Source organism: Pteropus alecto, unplaced genomic scaffold (genome assembly GCF_000325575.1).
Source record: "Pteropus alecto unplaced genomic scaffold, ASM32557v1 scaffold44, whole genome shotgun sequence".
NCBI lineage: Eukaryota > Metazoa > Chordata > Mammalia > Chiroptera > Pteropodidae > Pteropus > Pteropus alecto.
In genome coordinates, this window is record NW_006436812.1 from 4185519 (window position 1) to 4192028 (window position 6510).

The 6510-nt window shown below is 36.1% G+C and overlaps 1 protein-coding gene and 1 pseudogene across 18 annotated transcripts in view; both read right to left on the reverse strand.

Moving 5' to 3' along the window:
- DNASE1 (deoxyribonuclease 1) overlaps nt 1-6510 on the reverse strand; it is a 60589-nt gene that overhangs the window by 31298 nt on the left and 22781 nt on the right. The window lies entirely within an intron of this gene.
- LOC112481683 lies at nt 2364-2482 on the reverse strand (annotated as a pseudogene).

Genomic DNA, 6510 nt, shown 5'->3' on the forward strand with positions numbered 1-6510 from the left:
AAATGCTGATAGAATTTTGATGGAGATTGCATTAAATCTGTATAATGCTTTAGGTAATATGGTCATTTTAACTATGTTGATTCTTCCAATCCAAGAACATGGAATATCTCTTCATTTCTTTGTATCTTCTTTGATTTCTTCTAATAGGGTCTTACAGTTTTCATTATATAGGTCCTTCACCTGTTTCATCAGATATATTCCTAGGTATTTTATTCTTTTCGATGCAATTGCAAAAAAAATATTTTTTCCACTTCTTTTTCTGATACTTCGTTATTCGAGTATAGGAATGCTATGGATTTTTTAACATTGATTTTGTATCCAGAAAGCTTATTGTATGTGCTTACTGTTTCCAATAGTGTTCTTGTGGAGTCTTTAGGGTTTTCTATATAGAGAATCACATCATCCGCAAATAGTGATAGTTTGACTTTTTCGTTTCCTATTTGGATGCCTTCTATATCTTTGCCTTATTGCACTCGCTAAGACTTCCAATGTTATATTGAATTTACAGTGGTGATAGTGGACAGCCTTGCCTTGTTCCTGATCTTAGAGGGCAGGTTTTTAGTTTTTCACCATAAGGTGTAACTTTTGGCTGAGGGTTTGTCATATATGGCCTTTATTATGTTAAGGCACTTTCCTTCTATACCAATTTTGTTAGGTGTTTTGATTGTAAATGGATGCTGTATCTTGTCAAAGAATTTTTCTGCATCTATTGATATGATCATGTGAGTCTCATTTTTTAATTTGTTTATGTGGTGTATCATGTTAATCTATTTGTGTATGTTGAACCATCCCTGTGCCTCTGGGATGAAGCCCACTTGATCGTGGTGTACAATCTTTTTAATATGTTGTTGTATTCAGTTCGCTAGTATCTTATTTAGGAATTTTGCATCTGTGTGATACCGGTCTGCAGTTTTCTTCTTTCTTTTTTTGTATGATATTTAACAAGTTTTGGTATCAGGATAATATTGGCCTCATAAAATGAGTTAGGAAGTATTGCCTCCTCTGATTTTTTTGGAAGAGTTTGAGAATAGGTATTAAATCTTCTTTGAATGTTTGGCAGAATTCATTGGTGAAGCCATCTGGTCCTGGGCTTTTACTTCTGGGTAGGTTTCTGATAATTGTTTCAATTTCCATACTGCTCATCGATCTATTTAGATTTTCTAGTTTTTCTAAGTACTGGTCCATTTCTTCTAGTTATTAAATTTGGTGTTACATACTTTTTCATAGTATTCTTATATGATCCTTTGTATTTCTGCAGTGTCTGTCATAATTTTCTCTCTTTCGTCCCTGATTTTATTTGTGTCCTTTCTCTTTTTTCTTAGCGAGTCTAGCCAAGGGTTTGTCAATTTTATTAACCTTCTCAAAGAATCAACTCTTTGTTGCATTTCTTTTTTTTTTTTCTTTTTCAATTTCATTTATTTCTGCTCTAATTTTGATTATTTATTTCCTTCTGCTGACTTTAGGGTTCATTTGTTCTTTCTTTTCTAGTTTTTTAAGATGAAGCGTTAGGTTGTTTATTTGGGCTTGTTCTTGTTTTTGGAGATAGGCCTGTAATGTTATGAACCTTCCTCTTATGACCACTTTTGCCATGTCCCCAAAATGTTGATATGTTGTCCTATCATTACCATTCGTTTCTATGTATCTCTTGATCTCTCTTTTTATTTCTTCTCTGACCCAGTTATTCTTCAGTAATATGTTGTTTAATTTCCATGTTGTATTTGTGGTTCTTCATGCTTTCTTTTTGCCATTGATCTCTAGTTGCAAAGCATTATGATTAGAGAATATGGTTGGTATGATTTCAACCTCTTATATTTGTTGAGGCTAGCTCTGTGTCTCAGTATGCGGTCAATCCTTGAGAATGTTCCATGTGCACTAGAGAAGAATGTATAAGCAGCTGTTTTGGGATGGAAGGCTCTGTAAATGTCAATTATGTCCAGCTGGTCTAATGTGTCACTTAAGGATGTTATTTCTTACTGATTTTCTGTTTGGATGATCTGTCCATATCCGACAGTGGGGTATTTAGGTCTCCTACTATGATAGTGTTTTCGTCTGTTTCTCCCTTTAGTTCTGTTAGTAATTGCTTTATATATTTCGGGGCTCCCTAATTGCTCCCAATAGATATTAATATGTTATGTCTTCTTGGCGCATGATTCTCTTTATCATTATGAAATGTCCCTCAGTATCTTTATCTTTTTTATTTTTAAGTCTATTTGCTCTGCTACTCCCACTTTTCTCTCAATGTCATTTACTTGAAATATCATTTTCCACCTTTTCATTTTTTTTTTTTTTTAGGTGAAGTAACCCTTAATTGACCTCACAGACTGCAAGGACCTTGTCAGCTTACAATTCCTTTTTATTTTTTACACCTATAGCACCTGGTCTTCCTAGGTGGTCTCCCATCCAAATACTAACCAGGCCCGACCCTGCTTAGCTTCTGAGATTAGATGGGATCGGGCTTGTTCAAGGTAGTATGGCCGTAGATCCACCCTTTCATTTTGAGTTTATATTTGTCTTTGGAACTGAGATATGTTTCCTGGAGGCAGTATATGGTTGGGTTTTGTTTTTTGATCCAATCTGCAACTCTGTGCCTTTTTGGTGAGTTCAGTCCATTTACATTTAGGGTGATTATTGAAATATGAGGTCTTATAGCCATTTTATCTTTTGCTTTCTGGTAGCTCAGTGTTTCCATTGCTTCCTTGTCCTTGTGTTTCTCTTTTCTTTATTTTGGTTGGCTTTTGTGGGTTTTCCCTCTGGTCCTTCTTGTTTTATGTTATATACTTCAGCTCTGAATCTTTGGCGTGTGGTTACCATTACAAATATGTAAAGGATAGTTATCTATATACAGTCGTTCGTTTTGTTCTGCGCGTGCCTTATCGCCATTCCCCTTTGCAAATTTGGATCTTTGAATCCTCATTTTTTCAGTCATTGTTGTCTCAATTTGTCCCTATGTACGCTGAACGTTCATGACTATCTTGCTATAGCAAATCTCTTCTTGTTTAAACTTATAATGTCCTGTTCTTAGTCAGGGTTGCACTCTTCTGCTTCTATGTGCCTGCTAGTCGCCTTACTCCTAGCTATGGATTTCTTTCATCATTTTGTTTTAGGTGAGACGACTCCTTTCAGTATTTCCTGTAATGCGGGCCTCATAGTGGAGAATTCCCTCAATTTCTGTATGTCTGGAAAGGTGTCTATTTCTCCTTCATATCTAAAGGAGAGCTTACCTGGATATATTATTCTTGGCTGGTATTTCCTTTCACTTAATAGTCTGAATATTTGATTCCACTCCTTTCTGGCTTTTAAGGTTTATACTGAGAAATCTGATAATAATCGAATGGGTTTTCCTTTATAAGTTACCATCTTCTTTTCCCTGGCCGTCCTGAGAATTCTGTCTTTGTCAATGATTTTTGATAATTTTAATGCAATGTCTTGGTGAAGGCTTTTCTGGGTTAAGCTAACTGGGTGTTCTGTTGACTTCTTGAATTCCAAGCTCCAGCTCATTTCTTAGATTTGGGAAATTCTCATCAACTATTTGTCTGAAAATGCTTTCTAATCCCTGCTCCTTTTCCTCCCCTTCGATATTGCCCATTATTCTTACATTTCCTCTCCTGACGGTATCAGCCAGTTGTTGTATTTCTCTTTCATTATCTTTCATTCTTTGGTTTCTCTCTTCTTCCGATTTCTTTCTAGATTTCTGTCCTCAATATCACTGATCCTTTCCTTCATTTGGTTGACTCTATTTCCCAAGCTTACTATTTCATTTTTCAACTCTTGCAGTGTGTTTTTAATCTCCAGAAGTTGTATTCTGTTCTTTTTGAGGGTTTCAATCTAGTTGCTAAAGAACTCATTCTGCTCATCTAGTGTTTTTTTCAATTCCTCAAATTGTTGATATGACACATTTCGGAATTCACTGAGTTTTTCCAGAAGTACCATCTTGAATTCTCTGTCATTTAAGTCGCATATTTCTATGTCTGTAAGCTTATTTTCTGGAGATTTTTCTCTTTCTCTCTGAGATACTGTGTCACCTTGGTTGTTCATGGTTTTTAAAGGACTATTTCTCCGCCTGGGCATTAATGGAAGTGTATTCTGCTCCCCTCCCAACCCCAAAAGAAGATTTATTATATAAAGGTCATTTTTCTTTTGGTTTCCAGTAGGTGGCGTCTAAGCCTCTTGGATCTCTGCTTTGTATAAAGCCTTAATAATGCCTTTTTTTTTTCCTTATAGATGTTTAATCGTGCTCGCTACTCTCAGTCTCTGTCCCTGTCAGTGTTAGCGACAGTTTCAGTAGCATTTGGTCAAACTCCCCTAGGGCTCCGGGGTGTTCGGACTTGGAGGATATGGGGATAGGGGTCCTCTGGGTTGGGAGCTGTGGTTCAGCCTCAGTTTTGCAACCACAGCTGGTAAAAATCAATCTCTGCCATCCCTGCTTCTCTGCTCTGATTACTGGGCCCTGCTGCCGGCCTGTGGAGCTCACAACTCTCTCAGGCAGGGCTGTTCAGGGACCTTGCTGCACCTTCTCTCCTCTCCCTCGTCCTACAGGGAGCGCCAGCTACAAGAGGCAGCTTCTCTGTATTTCCCAGTCCACCAACTGACACCCGGGGTTCTGACTTGTGGTAGCTCTTAGGCACAGATCCCATACTCAGATGTGCTGGTGTGCAGTTTGGGTGTTTTTTGTTACGTTTTAGATGTTCAGCTTATTGTTGTTTCAAGGGGAGAGATCTAGGAACATCTCACTCCACCATGTTTCTCCAAACTCAAGTTATTAGTTTTTTAAATCAGTACTTTTTAATGGAAACAGCTTGACCAAGAAATGTCATAGAATTTTGAGACACATTAAAACAAAGTAATAAGAAACTTGTGCATTCCTTTGGTCAAGACTGTAACTTCCTATATTATTACTTCGACTTAAAGACTTAAAAGAGTTATCTGTAACCAATTTCTGGTGTTACATCTGCTGAAACTGAATTTGGTAATTCTGGGTTAACATTTTTTTTTTCCTGGGTGGAAACTTAGGGTTTTTTAAAACTTGTCTTAAGGGGTGGAATCAAAGCTATGGCAGGGGTCTGTTGGTGCAACACTTCATAGGTCAGGACAGATAAGCAAAGAATAACTTTATGTGTAAGCTAGTTTACAAAGGCCAAGTTTTTTAATAGTAAAGTCTATGTGTAGCACATAAAATTTGGTGTAGTTACATTACTATTAAGTAACTTTGTTGGTTATGTGCAGTTACATTACTATTAAGTAACTTTGTTGGTATGTCAAATTTTAGTTTTCTAGTTACTGGAATGCGAATTCTCAGATTTACGAATATTGAGGTAGAACCTGAAATGTGGCTTAATAGTATTGAGCACTGTTTTGCTACACTTAATTGTATCCAGAGTCTAGGAAAAAAATAAATGATAGTGGAAGTTGAAAAAAAAATGTCAATAGTATAAATAGACCATTTAAAAGACAGACTGTCAGAGCGGATCATAAAACAAGACCCAACTATACAGTATCTTCAAAAAAACCATTTTAAATATAGAGATACAGACAGATTAAAAGGGACGGATAAAATCATGTTAACATGAATCAAAAGAAAGCTGGAGTAGCTATATTAATTTCAGAGATTTCAGAGCAATTATCAGGGATAAAGAGGGACATTACATAATGATTAAAAAGTCAATTCTTCAAGGAAATATAATAATCTTTAATGTGTGTGTACCAAACGCAAAGCTTCAAAATACATATGGAAAAAACTGAAAGAACTGCAAGGAGAGACAGATGAATTCATTATCATAATTGCAGACTTAAATATCCCTCTGTCAGAAATGAACAGATCCAAAGACAGAATATCTGTAAGGACATAGATGAACTCACTATCACCACCAGGAAACATTTACAAACTACTTCGTACAACAACAATATGTATTCTTCTCAAGCTCACATGGAACATTCACCAAGACAGATCACATTCCAGGCTATAAAAAAAACACCTTAATAAATTTAAAAAAACAGAGATTATGCACTAATGCTCTCAGTCCACAAAAGAATTAAACCAGAAATTGATAATAAAAAATAGCTGGAAAACTCAAAGTACTTGTAGATTAAACAACATATTGATAAGGGACATCACTTATAAAATTTTTAATCTTTTAGTAGGAAATGAAATGGGATATCTCTTGCAGAGTTCTTAATCTTTTTAGTAAACCTAGTTAAGTTTTCTTTCCTCCTTTCTTTGGGAAAAAGTCCCTCTCCCTCAAATCCCAACAACTGCCCCAAAACTGGTGATTCAGATACTCTGGCTCTCTGGCTATTGATAGGAGTCATCGGTCAATTGTTAGCAGAAATGGCAATAGGCCAGGCAGGGTCCTTAGAGTGCGAGAGGGGAGGGAACTTTAGGCCAAAGGTTTTTTACTTTTCAAGAAATATATTAACCAAGCCTGCTTCCCTTTACTTGCTTAATAGGCAAATCAATAATAGAAATTTTAATGATATATGATTTAAATAACAAGTTCGTATCTTCCTTGTCTA